Raw genomic sequence first — 14,722 nt, forward strand, 5'->3', positions numbered from 1 at the left:
CGCTGTCCGTCATCCATCAAAGGTTTCTGCTCAAAACCAGGAAGCATCCCATCCCATCCAATCCAATCCCATTCGATTCGATCCTATTCGATGCGATCCGGGCTGAGTACATGCAACATGTGTGTGGTGTGCTGCACAGCAGGTGACATTTCCAGGCCAGATCAGGAAAATGTAAATAAATGATCGGACACGGACGACACCCATATGAACACCCAGGCAACACGACATGAAGCATGGAGCATGGAGCAAGTTGTACCTTGTTATTCATGCTGATCTTGCTGTTGCTGTTGCTGTTACTTCGATATACAAAACACTTTTTCATATCGAAATTTGTGATAGGCCGTGATTAATGGCGAGCGACACAAACACTTAATTTGACGCCAGGCCCGTAGCTGGCGCCTTGGGGAAATGGCAGCGATCCGAAAGCCAAACTCCGCAAGTGCACAGAAAAAAAAGAATTTAGATCCAGATTGAGATAGGTGTTGGATTCAAAGAGAAAGAGAACTGAATAGCACTGCTTTAAATTAGAAACATACAGGTATACCTATTCGCTTTCAAAAGAATAAACTTTCTCAATGTAAAATTGTGATAAGTAAGGACTTTATTATTATTACCTAAAATTCTACTTATGATTCATTTTAATTTATACAATATAGTTACATATATTTTTCTCTCTGTGTGACTTTGGATTAGCTGCTGGTTCGCCGGCTGGGAGAAACAATAATCTCGGGCAAGATTAATTATTGTAATCACATCAACAGCAGAGCCATGCGAACGGATTCGGACTCTGAGTTGAATTCGGAATGGGAGTCACAGAAAAACCAACACGAAAATGATCAATGATCATCGCGCCGTTCTCTGTTGATTTTTATAGCGAACGCCCGATCGCGGGTCTGGGTTACACATTTCATTGGCTAATCAAGATGCTAATTTGAAGAAGATTAATTTGTGTGCGAGTTTCTGTTACTGTTTCTGTTTCTGTTTTGGTCGCTGACTGCCTGCCAGGCAAACCCGAAGATCCGAAGATTATAATCTGCTAAGCAAGAGGAAACTGAAGGCTTATTATTAATACAGGCCAACACAGCCCCCAGAAATGTGTCTTGTATTTAATTAAATACGCAGGCACTGGGAAAAAGGGAGCTTTGAAGAGTTTTAAAATGAGAAATCTCATAAATTCCATTAAAAAATTGGTTTTTTTTTTTTTCATACAATATTATATTTTCAAATATGGAAAACATCTCTTAAATATTAAATATAAATTCTTAAGAATTAAACTGTTTAACATTTTTTATACCTATGATATTTAAAATGGATAGATATTTCTGGCGAGTGTTTTGTAAGCTCTTCAGTGACACGCAGATTAATTGAAATTTTATGAGTAGCGCAGACGTAAACAATCAGCGAGACCACCTTTGCCAACCCCTAAGGTCATAGGAGCTCTCCAAGATTCCCTTCCGCGGATCGCCTATCCAGGTTGTGACTCCAACTCCACTAACTGGCCAAGTTGGTGTTGCAAGTTGGCTCGGACAGCTGTGGCTCACCCCGTGGCCAAAAGAAACTTGCAGCGCTATGAAAAATGGACCACAACCATGCACAGTGGCCCCTCAGATTCGTTTAAATTTAAACACATTAAAATGCTAATCAATCAAAACATAAAAAATAAAAAAAAATGAAACTAATGTTGGACTTTCACTTGTCATTAGGTTGGTACAATTTTAACTAAAAATGATACAGTAAATAAAGTAATTAATTAGAAATCATTCTTTAACCTTATGTTTCTGTTCAAAGTGTTTCTTAATTTCTTCTAAAAGGTCACCACTGTGCCTTGTGATCCTGCTGACGTGATCGCCATGCTAATTGATAGACTGTGAAATTATTTAACAACGGCTGGAGGAAAGTGAGCCGAGCCGAGCGAGGTTGTGGCCCGAAAGGAGCTTCCAAGCGTGGCCAGTTGGGTCAGCAGGCTTTCGACCCGGTCATCAAGTTCCCGTTCGGCAACTCTTTTGCCGGCTTTGGCCCCTGGCCATCCATATACATCCATCCGCGCGAGGAGGTCGGGACTCTGGGCTAAGTGAAAAGTGTTAAAAAGCGCGACTCACGGCGGCCACTTTTTCGCGGATTCGAAGACAAATGAGCAGCGGCTCTTGACATTTGCGAAATTTGAAATGTCAGCCGGCAACTGGAGAGCTGGCCCCGTTGACGAAGGTCCCGGATGGGAGGTCCCGGATTGGAGGTCCACTGCGGATCGCCACGCTTTTGCGGATAAGTCGCTGCGAATTTAAATTAAAACCCAGGTGAAAGGTTATTAATTGGCAAGTGGAACTGGGGCGTAGCTCGGCTCATTGTTAATACTCAAGGCTCCACTCATTTGGGTTAATGTTGATGGCACTTTGACAGGGATCATGACGATGATGGGGATAATGACGGATGCCAGCGGCGATGATGCCCAAGAAAATGGCAATGACAGAGGTGAGTGCGATGGTTTTAATTAATAAGCACTGGGAAAGTTTACTTTTGGTAAGAGAACAAAAAGAACTTAACGGAATCTTTAAAAAATATTTCGAATTTATTTTATTATAAATGTTAAATTTGTATATTGTAACAGAGATTATTATTAAAGATTTTTTTAGAATAAATTAGCTTATTATTCTAACATTCCCCTTGAAAACCCCATCGATCTGCCAGGGAACTTTCCGCCTCACCATCCCACAAAAGCGAATATCTCAATCTCTGTCGCTTTTTGCGTTTCAAGTTACTGCAGCTGAAGTGTGAAATTTGCTTAGCCAACCCAGGGATCAGGGCCCCATCTCGAAGTTAGGGACTAGATGGGCCCGAGGGTCTTGGGCTTGGACTTGGGCTGGGGTTGGAGTTAATTCGAGGTCCGAAAGATAGGTAGCCGGCCGAAATGCCAACGAGCCGTGGCCATTTCCACTTGGTAACGGTAAGCGAGGGAAATTCAGCACGCACGACACACAAAACGCGGCGGAGTGGGAAGAAAATAGGCAACTGTGTGACCATAACTTATGCGCAAATGATTCGATTTGGAGGCGTAAAAAATGCAGATGCCCCGTGCACGGCTACACGGCTACCCAATAATGGTCCGTCTCTCTACCGAAGAAGCTGTGAAAGTTGCACTCCGACTGGCGGGAGAAAGAGTGGCAAATTTGTAGAAAATTGAATGCCACCTACCCGCCGTCGTCGTCGTCGGTAGCCAGAGATGGTTTCATCAGCCAAAAAAAAAAAAAAAAAAAATAAAAAACAAGGGGAAACAAACTGACCACGTAGGCGGCACACGGATGCCGATGTGTAATTTTTGTGAATTTATTTTATTTGGCAGCCAAGAGCTGACTTCGTGCACCGAAAGAAATATACAATAAGATTAAGTCTGACTTGGGATTTCCTAACAATATTTTACGGTAAAAATAACTAAATGAAATAACAGAATTAAATTATGACTTTACAGATAATTAAGTTAATATATGATAAAAGTTGATGGCCAGTTCGAATTGAGACTTAAAAATATACAATAAATACTTAATCCTAAAGAACAGTTTTGTTATTCTCACTTTTTCTTAAAGTGACTTTAAAAATTCAGCAAAAAAGAAGCAGCAGCCGAAGTCGTAGCAGAAAATCAGAGAAAATAATTGGCAAGTTGTGGGAAAGATTTCTCCCTGGGCACTTCGTCTAATTGAAATTCCCATGCTCATCGCTCAGCGCCTCTAATGGCGACCCCAGCTGCCACACACACAATTTGAATCTGGCCGGGCCAATTTGAGCCAAATCGCCCAACAGCACGCACTTTTGGCCAAATGCACGCACTCGTTGGCTAGAAAAACCGAAAGGAGCGGTCCAGGGAAATGGGAAATGGGGTGAATCGACAGGACTCTCGGACTCTCCGATTTTCTCTCTGGTCTCTGGTTGCATTCAACGGCCATTTTCGGTGCTTTTAATTGTCAGTGACACATCCCTGCTCCTCCCACTCCTTCATCTGCAATTGCGATTGCGAAATGGTTCTCATGTGACCCGGGCTCTTAATGCTGCTAACGAAATTTAATTGGCCTCTAAATGATTTTAATTGTGCCACTGATGTTGGCCATAAGTTACATCGCAAATGGCCGGCAATTCTAGATGCTGTCCCACAGATAAGGCCATCGATGTTGCACTTGAAAATGGTGGAGAAAAAAGTAAATGCAAGTTGGGAAAGTTCATTGTGTTTTGGTTTTCAATTTGTTTGTTTTTGAAAATATATTTAACACCATATATTTGATAGGGCTATTTATTATATAGGAGTTATATTTTAACTTTTCTACCTTCTTAATCAAAATCCCAGAGCTCTCCTCTATTAACAATAAATATGATAATTTGGAAATACTTTGCCATCTAGGGTATAACAAACTGCAAAAAATAAACGATCAACGCCAGTGCGCACTGGCCCTCATCGTCAGATCACTCCGCATCCGCAATAAATCCGCAACATATCCGCACCGGGATCCGCGTCGGCGTTCTCGTCGCCGTCTTTCATTTCCTTTGATCTCGTAGCGCCGATCAAATCGATCAAATGTAATTTTCGCAGCACGAACGTGCGGCATGGCCAAAAGAGACCAACTTGGCCAACTACGAGCGCCAAGTGCTAGCCCTCTGATTTTCAGTTCCCCCTTTTTTTGTTGTTGTTCTTGATGTTGTTGTTGTTGTTGCTGCTCTGCTGCTTTGGCTGTGGCCAAGTACATTTACACCAATTGCACTGATCGATCTGGGTGTAAGTTATATGCCACAGCAGCAGCAGCACCGTGCCAAATTCTTAATAGTTGCGGGCCTACTACGCGAGCAAACTGAATGCAAAAGCTGAGGAGGCATCAAGGAACCCAGAGGAAGGAGTCCAGAATCAAAAGCCAGGAACCGAGACTCAAGGAGGAGGAGGAGTGGGAACCGAGGGAACCGAGAGTAAACAGCCAGCGACAGGGCCAAAACCATCACGATGGCGTTTTGTGGTTAAACTCCGGCTGAGAGTTGAGCTTAAGCCAGGAATTGAGTTACAGGCAAAAAAAAAATTATAAAATAGGATCTCAATTAATATATTTTATTAATTTTTTAAAAGATATTTTAACTTTCAAAGAACTTATTTGGAGCAAATCCTGTTCATAAGCGGTTTTAAATAAATGAAGTTATTTCTTTTTATACATAAATTATTGAAATGAAATCATTACTTATCCAATTAAAAGAAAATATTTGTAGTTTCCAGACCTTCTTTCTTTAAGATAGTTTTATACTTTGATACTTTCCTGTTCAATACACCCTGTTTTATCCAGTGTAAGAACTCAGCTCGGACGCTGGCGGTTTCGCTATAATTAAGGACTTTGGTGTAATTTGTACACCTATTTAGGATCGCGTTGATTACAGGCCGGCGTTTTATTGCTTTTGACACCTAAAGGGAAACCGGCTTGGGCCCGCCGCCCCTCATCCTTGATGCCCGCCCCCTGATCCCGCTGCCCTGCCCCTGCCCCCCGCCCCGCCCCTCTTAACCCTCTCTGCCCCCTTAACCCATTTGGAAGCTGTGCGAAAAGCAGAACCCCCGAGAGTGAGATCCCCGATTGGCGCACTGAAGTGGATTTATTGGCTGACGTGAGTGTTTAGCGTTGACGGCATAGAACAAAAGGAATCGTTGAGTCGCGCCTCGGGCTTTCACTGTGGATGGGATCCACACTCGCCTCCCCCTGGAAAAACTTGCACTTCAAGGTCCTTGATGGAGTTGTATGCGTTGAATTAAAATTGAACGGATATCCGCCCGTATCAAAGATTTGTAAGTAATTCCCAGTAGCTAAAAAAGGTATATGAAAGTAGTACTACAGATCAATTATTTATTTTATACTATATGTAGTTTTTTTTTTGGTTTTCATATCATGCTAATAACTATATTCCATTATTGCAAAGGTCGCAACTTGCGAAGGCCACCAGAATCAGTGAATCGTGGTCAGAAATAATTAAACGCCAGACACTATAAACATAATTCATTATCGCGTCGGCAGTGCCAGACTAAAAATGGTAATTTGTCTAGTCGCGAATGAAAAAAAATAAGCGGGCTACCAAAAATTATATCGTAAATAATTTGTCAGCAGTTTGCCAAAAGCCGAGAGAATCTGGCCGCCAATTAGTTGCCAATGGTAAATGGCCGATGGCCAATGGCCACTGGAAATTCGAGTGCGTGGGCGAATAATGATAAAACTCGAAAATCAAATGCCGTCGATGGTTATCGGCGCGAAAAGCAATCGCCAGTCGGCGGACTGACTATTGAAAGCATTTGTCGTCGCTAGTTTTTGGGGGCGTTTTTGATTGTGGATACCGGATTCTGCGAAATGCCGCCCACACAAATTCACGGCTGCTTGAACAAATTGCTTTGACACTTTTCCAGCGAACGGCGACTGGATGTTGGAGCCTCCTTACTTTATTTTTTTTTGGAGCTCTGCCGTTCTGCTGTTCGCAGCGGGGGAGCTCGGTTAAGATCGACTTCGACACTTGAACGCAGGCGCGGGCAGCTTGAAAAATTGCGGATATGTCACACGATTTTATGGCTATATAGCGGAGCGATCCGCAGAAGCAACCGCAGCAGCAGTCGCACTGCTGTCTCCGCGGGCCAAAGCTAAATCATCATAAAAATGTTGCAAGTCGCAACAGGACTTGCTGCCTGGCCATCCCAAACCCTTTCCCTTGCCACTTTTCCGATCTGTTCTGGACAAAACAGTCCGAAACATTCCTGATAACTTGGTGGTACAGTGGTTAGATGTGCATCGAGGAAGTTTAAACAAATTCGTAGTACATATTCAAGCAATGAAGTTATAATTTACTAAGCTCTGAGTTCTTAAACAACCAGAAAATGGGTTTGTTTTAAAAGCAACTGAGGCTTACTAATTTAAGCCAATATATTAATTTGCATTTAGAGTGGATTGCATGCAAAACGAACTGGTTGAACACATGTCGCTGTAAAGCAATTTAATAAAATTACAGTGGAAGGTAACTGAACCTAAAACCAAATCAATCAGACTTTTTGGCTCTGCTGATGTATTACTTGCTATAAATCTTCTTAATAAATCTTATACCTTTGGGTACTTAATTTACATTTAATTAAAAGTACTTTTTAGTTCTTATTTGAACCACTATGCAAATGGTGGCCTTCCACTTAGCAGGAATTCCTGCTGCTCACTTACGGCAAATGACAAGACGGTTTCACACCTCGGGGAGTCCTCGCCCTGGGTTAAATCCCCCTCATTCCCTTCTTTTGCTACTAGAACCTGAACTAGAATGAGAACCACTTCGTGTGCAGCAAATCTGACAGCCTCCCAAGGGAGGGCCCACTGTAGATTACGAGTGCACGGTGTGCCTGGCTTGGCTTGGCTTAATTCGCCTCCGGGCTGGCATTGCACAAAAGTTATGTATTAGCGCTTTTATTGGTGAAATGCACATGTTGCATGCCAACTGCTCGTTCGCATTTGGCCACATTCCACTATTGATGGCGGTAATTAAAGGCGGTCGATCTTGAAGGGGTTCTGCTCCTCAACGCATGCCATCTGCACAAATCACGGTGACTTGCCAGGCCATATCGCTTAGAATCGAAAATAAAAACTGACTAAAGTAGTCCTAATAAATAGTTCCTATTTTCCAACCCGTTGATGTGCAAAACAGTGTTATCAAAGCTGTTGACCGAATGCAAATTAGCCAGCGAGTAATTTAAATGCGTAAATGAAGATTTGCCAATCGAGGTTGTTTTGTACACAGAGAAAAAAATCATTCAAAAAATTGATTAAATTTTTATTTTGCATAAAATATTAAAGAAGATTTAAGACTACAAAATAAATATCTACAAATTATTGTTGGATTCAACACAACAGTTTATATAGAAATTAATGGATTTTTTTTCCTGTGGAGATTGCGAACCTTGGAGCTGCATTTTCTCAGCTCCTCACTTCAATCAGTAATCACAAAATTTGCTGGCTGAAAGAGGAACAAAACCTGTACACGTTTGGCGGCAACTTGGCAAAGGCGGCTGGGCTTCCCCCCTCCCCCTCTCCATCGATTCGTTGGCCGGCATCCTTTGAGCCTTTTGCCAAATTACCGCGCATTTAATTTCCACTTTGATGTTGCATGCGGCAAGCTCTTCGCCAGTCGATGTGTTGGGCATTTTTTCTTTCAGCGGCGCAGCCACCTGAAAAGCCCTCGGAATCGAAATCGAAATCCGATTTGCATGTAAATTTTCCGGCTTGTCTTGATTTCTTGGCCGCTGCTGTTCGCTCATAATTACGGTCACAAATTGGAGTTTGATTTTTTTTTTCTTTTTTTTGGGAGGGCGCTTCAACAAAGTTCAATTGTGTGTGGGCCAAAATTTATGGACACTTTTGATGGCAGCGAGACGACTCACAATGCCAGCGGCCAAAATTGAATGTGGTGGGATCTCTCTGTGATGCTGTCTATATTGTGATGTTGTATATTTTTCGGTTTTTCGAAGCTCCAAGCCGTTGACAACATGTTGTTGGCGCATTTCGAGCGGTATTATGATAATTTTATGGCAAATCATTTTGTTTACAATTTTACAGCCCCACGACCGCGGCACGCCCAGATTAAGAGCGTCGTGTGGGCGGTGCACAAAATGCTGCGAATGATTATCGATTTTACATGGCAAATTACAGGTTGTGAGTGTCAATTTGGGTAAACTTTTGATCTCATGGAAGCGAAGTGAATTTGAATGTCCGCTATAGATGCATCTAAAGCTGTTTAGTTGGGGATTTAGTTGTCTATTTTGTATACATAGGGGAAATCACTTGAATTTTAAATCTATAAAATGAGTTAAGTAGAAGTTATAAGCTTAAAATTAGTTTGATTTAAATTGAATCTCATTTGAATCGTAATATGATTTATATTATTAGTTAAATGAGTTAAGTGACCATAAATTCAGATTTAAATATGTAAATCCATGCTATGGTTATTAGTTGCGGATTATAAATGCTACTTTTTGTTCGGCATTGTTAATCTCCGTTTGGCAAACCCAATTGGCTGGTTGACTTTGTGTTGCTGAAACCCGTCGGTGGATCATCGCCTGGCAATTTCTGGTGGGTTTGCCGGGCTCGACCCACTCACTCCACCTCCACATCGACTTCGACTTCGACAACCACTCGGCTCCAAACCGGCCTCGAAAGTGGGCAGAGCCACAGAGAGATCCACTCAAGAGGAGCCACCAAGTTGGGGCAGCGAAGCAACTACATGACAAGTACACACACCGATCTGGTTTTCTGGTTTTATTTTTGTTGTAGTTGCTTTTGTTTTTTTTTTGCTTTTTCCAGGGGGACGTCTGGTGGTCTGGTCCAACACTTTGGTTTTGGGAACGAGCGCTAAAGAGCTGCTGATGCTGATTCCAAACGAGGCAGAAGAAGCCGCCCGAAGAAGGCAAACCAGTTTCTCCTCGACTGAGGCCCAAAAACGAGTTGCCAGCGAAGATTACAATTTGTGGTTAGTTTTTTTTTCGGCTCTTGGCTTTTGGCGAGCTGAACGAATCAGTGCCAATGAGGTTGGAATACACGCAGAGATGGAGCTCAAGCAACGCCCACTGAGGAGCCACAAAAAGCTGGCCTGGAAAATGGCTGCTTGGTTTATGTAAAATTGAAGAAGGGGTTTTAAGTAGTTACTATTCAGTAAATAAATTGTTTTGAAAGGAAATACTGTTGCGAATAAATTTTTTTCATGTTTTTAAGAGGCTTTGAAATAGAGATTTATTATAAATTTTAATTTACTCAGTTTAATGAAAGTACTATTAATTATTCAAAATCTAAATACTTCCAATATTTTGTTTGTATTTTTCCTTGGCGATAAACCTTTCTGAGATAAAGAAACAAATGTTGGTGTCAATTTACGTGTTTCTAATGCCACTGAAGCGTAAAGCCAAAGAACATTTTCTACACCCAAGGATATGCAATTAATTTTACTAAAATTACCCAGCTCCATTTGTGATATCCCTGAAATGGGATTACCATAGCGGACACAGAAAAATAACCCCTGATGGATGGATGGCTGATCGAGTGTGTGTGGTTTTTCACACTTTTTTACTTCACGCCCTCCTGCACTTGCCTTCATTCCCAAAAGGGGGCGTGGCCTGTGTCATTTCCCCCGGCAATTTGGTCCGCTTCTCCTGAGAAGCCGGAGATCATGTAATTTCTCGATGGAACTTTCCTCGCAATTAAGCACGCTTTCTGCCCAATTTTTAACCGCTGCACGCATCTCATGTAAAACGATGCCACATGTGTGCCAGAGAGTCTCGGATTGTGTGAATGTATCTTAAAGTATAAGTATCTGTGACTGCTCACGTTAAGCGGAAGATCGGTTTTGGCTCGCTTTTCACTCCGAATCTGCTTCACCGCCTTTTGTTTTTTAACAAATATGAAATTACCCGAGCTGTCGAAAGTAGATGGAAAATATTCGTTTTGGTTTGCAGGAAATTGTTTTGAATTTTCTTCGGTTGTTGGGGTTACAAATGTGAGAGGTGAAATGGAAATGCTTAGCATGGTTATATAAAATAAATGTATTTTACTATGTACAAAAATGTAAGGAAATATTTCTTAGAGTTCCTATTCTTTTTTAATGTTACTAAAAACCTTTAAAATAAATCTGCATATTATATTAAATTCACTTGCCTTTAGTTGATCATAATCTACGCTTTTCCCTTTCGTAGAATAAGTTGTCTGCCAAAAGAGTTGCCCCTTTCCAGCGGCAATGTCAATTTGCATACCAATTGCAGCGGCCGTATGTCAAAAAATGTGAAAGTTTAATATAGAAAATGCTCAAAGCCATGGGTCCTGGCCCCCAAAGTTCCCTGCCGGGCGGATGCCAATCCATTGACTGACAAGGACAAGTCGTGTGCGACAGTTGACAGCTGCTGCCTGCTGGCTGCCACCGTTTGGATCCCTCCTCCTTGTTACCCCTCTTTCCTCCTGATCCCGATTCCGATCCTGGGTGGTCGCCGCCACGGGATGCCCACCGTACAGTAGTCCCTGATGGGTGGCTGCTGATGGTTTCCAAGGGGGAGGAGGAGGTGGGGAATGGAGCTTATGGGGATCCAATGGCGCCAGGCGGAGCTGGACAAATGACAGTGGACGACTGCAGCTGATGAATTTATGCGGAAGCCGCGATGAGAAATGCATTTTTCATATTTAACTGAAGGCGAGTGGGCAAAATGGCAGCGAGAGGAATATCTGATTTTTCAATTAATATTTAAACAATACAGTAGATAAGAGCTAACAGGGAAAGTATATACAAATGCTTTAAAAGGTAATTGAAATAAACAAATACATTTGAGTATCTCAATTTGAAATTGATAATTATTATTTATTATTATTATTTTAATACAGTATTATTTTAATTATCTACTAATAACCCATACTTACTGTAATATTTTTGACTTGCCTACGTATTTCCAGTAGTGGGCAATAAATATCCATCGGGAGAAAACAAACTGTCAGACATTTTTATCAGCAATTAATCGTGTTAATCAAATGCCTTGTCAGCATCATTTACCAAGAAACGAATTTTACGTAATGCCCGGCGATCCATTACGGCTAACAAGAGTTGAGTGAAAAGCTCTTTCGAAACGCCATTGCCGATGGCCAATCAATCAATGACAGCGACCTCAGCCGAGGTTCGATTTGAGCCAACTTAGAAACTCATTGCATTGCATTGCATTTCATTTCATACAGCCCGGCCAGCCGAATGCCAAACAAATTGTTGAAATTAAGCGCACGAGTCACCAACATGATCACAATGGCGTGAAAACAAGTCAAAGTTGAGTTCGATGCTGACTGCGTGACCGAAGATTGGATGTGGGGATGCACAGAGAAAAATATCATAGAGATCTTATATTCAAAGAAATTTTATATTTTTCTTTAATCATCTTTATCCTGAAACTACTTTTGGTTTTGCTTTTAGCTTTGAACATAGAAGAGATGCTACTTATCTTTCTTATTTTTCTTAGATCATAAACCATCATATAAGTTAGTTTTTATTTTCTGTGTAAAGTTCAAATTCAAATGGTTTTCAAACGAGGCTTAGGGCTTAAAAAGGTTTTCCATGCTCGTGCCATAGAAAGTTGTTGTCCTTATCGCGAACCCCTCATCTCGAGTTGTCATGTCAACGCTTCTGATTCCGATTTCTGGCTGCATTCCACGCATGTCACGGTGCCCCAAAGTGGAGACTCGACCGCAGATTGATGCCCCCGGCACAGTGGGATACTTGGATGCCCAGGCACTCGGGGATAGAGGGGATTTGGGGATGGGGAATGGGGATACTTGGCTAACTGATGGCTGGTGCGGCTGGCAGCTCCTCAATGTCAGCATCAGTCGACCAATATCATCAACCACGTCGCAGTCGTCAGCGTGATTAATTTGCCGGTCTTGTAACTTGGAGCTTGTAACTGACAACTTGGCGGATCCCTCCTCCTCCTCGGTCTTAACCCTTTTTACCTTCGCGCCGCCGCTGGCTGGCATTTATTAAATGCGGATTTAGTTAATGGGTTATTTTTGGTTGGATGTCGCTGTCTGGGCCATAAATCAGTGGCCCAAAGTGCGGGTATCGGTCGGGGATTAGTCCGTTAATATGCAATGATTAAAAGTGTCATTTGTTATGGCTTCGAAAATGGATTGGACAATGTTACGGATTTGCAAAATAGGATTCAACAGTGACCAGAGTGGTATTATGATTATTTTTTAATAACCCAATATAAAACTATTTATTTGGACTTAAAACAATTTACTGGTTATTTAAGATATCTAACATTATAGCTTGCAATACAAATTGAACAATTTGGCCTTAAAAAATGCTTGATTAATTATATATTCCACCAAGAACTGGATCGATCCTTGAAGAGGTCGCCTACTGCCTCACGAATCCTATCTGCTGGTTCGCCAAATTCATAGGCCCAAACTACGAAAAGCACCACGATTATAACTAGAGCTACCAAACTAGACTTGGATAGACGGATGAAGAAGCCATCTATGGCTTGTAACAGCTCCAAACTCGCGATCGTAATGGGTATCATTAGGACTGCCTTGATAAAGTTGAAGATCGTCTTGATTATAGATATCACAAGTTCATCCTCTGTGCGTCGAGAGCTTCTCGGAATCGGTTTTTGAGGGGACACCAATTTCTTTGCCATCTTCGGATCTACAGCCACTATGGTTTTTTTCAAAGGTTTTGTTTCTTTCTCTTGGTATTTCTTTGATATTGATTCATCTTTTGGTTTCTCGGTGGGTTTATCACAATTAATTTCGATTACACTTTGGCTAATTTCCTTATTCGCTTGAAATAAAACTTTGATTGAATCGGAAATATGTCGAGTCTTATATGATCGATCTTCGGATCGAGTGCGTCGATTGTCCTTAAAAATACTAACTTGCTGGTCTCCAGATAATATCCGATCATTGTTTTTACGTGCACAGACTTCCTTTTTATCCGATCCATATTGCATTTTAGTATCGGTCCTGAAATTGTCGGATGACTCTGGAGATTTGATGCACTCTTGGAAGACTTCGAGGGCGGTGTTCCGAATTTGACGATCCAGCTGGACTCTGCTTATGTATTTCCTTGGAGTTGAATGGGAACGACTACATGGAATCCGCGATTTGCCGCTAAGAGATTTTTTCGTTGTCGCGTATGTAAGATCCATATCTAACTTATCTTGCTTTCTCAATACATAAATGTATAAAATCTATCCAACTTGTGGCACTCCTTCAGGGTAAAAAAGATTAGAAAAATAGATGTTAAAATATCCCAGCTTTTTTAAGAAATGTTTTAAGAAATGTAAGGCTTGCTTTACTGCTGTGGAAATTTGAAATGTGCCCGCCAACGATATGTAGACTTCTGAGCAAAAATAAAAGGACTACCAGGAAAATGTGATGTGACTAGCATCGCCAACTTATTGTATTTAATTTCGTTTTACTTGAAATAAATTTAAACATGTTGATGCTTTCTTTGTAACAAGTATCTGAACACTTGACAATATATTTTTGAAAAATGATTTCTTTCTTATTTCATAATTAATAATCGAAATATGACGCAGCGAAAAGGAAACGATTTGTCGAAAGACTTGCACCGATGGCGAACAATGCGATGCGAATTTCATTTATTAAGGGGAAGAATCTGCCAAAATAATATTTAAAATTAATGCGGGGACAGTTGTCGCACCCACATGCCGATCTCTTCACACCTGTTCCGAAAGGAGAAGGCGTATTGTCAACATGTGGTCCCTGCCAGAAATCCCGCTGGGCGCCGATTCCGGTCGAAATCTTTTTCGGGCACTGTGTGTGCAAAACAAAACGACGCCGCTTTGTCTCCGGTTTTGTCCGAGTTGACAGGACACAAGGCAAAACACAAACAGACGCAGGACAAAGCGGAAGACAATACAGGCCGAAAGTCAAGAACGCAGACTGGAGAATCAGAAACCAAAGTGGCAGTTTTTATGCCCAGAATATGGGTGCATAAATATTGCTAGCCATAAGTACGATATGTTTATGGTGTCCTGTGGTGTGCTGGTCATACACATGCGGTCAGATATTTAGGGCTGCATATATAAATCTCAATAATAAGGATAAAGGAATTTTTCAGAACTTACATTTATAAATTCTTTGACTCAGCTCAAGACTATTTAAATAAATTACTTTATTTGTAATCAAATTTAGACAAACGTACAGGTTAG

The sequence above is a fragment of the Drosophila ficusphila genome, unplaced genomic scaffold (assembly GCF_018152265.1).
Source record: "Drosophila ficusphila isolate 14025-0441.05 unplaced genomic scaffold, ASM1815226v1 contig_412, whole genome shotgun sequence".
NCBI classification, from domain to species: Eukaryota; Metazoa; Arthropoda; class Insecta; order Diptera; family Drosophilidae; genus Drosophila; species Drosophila ficusphila.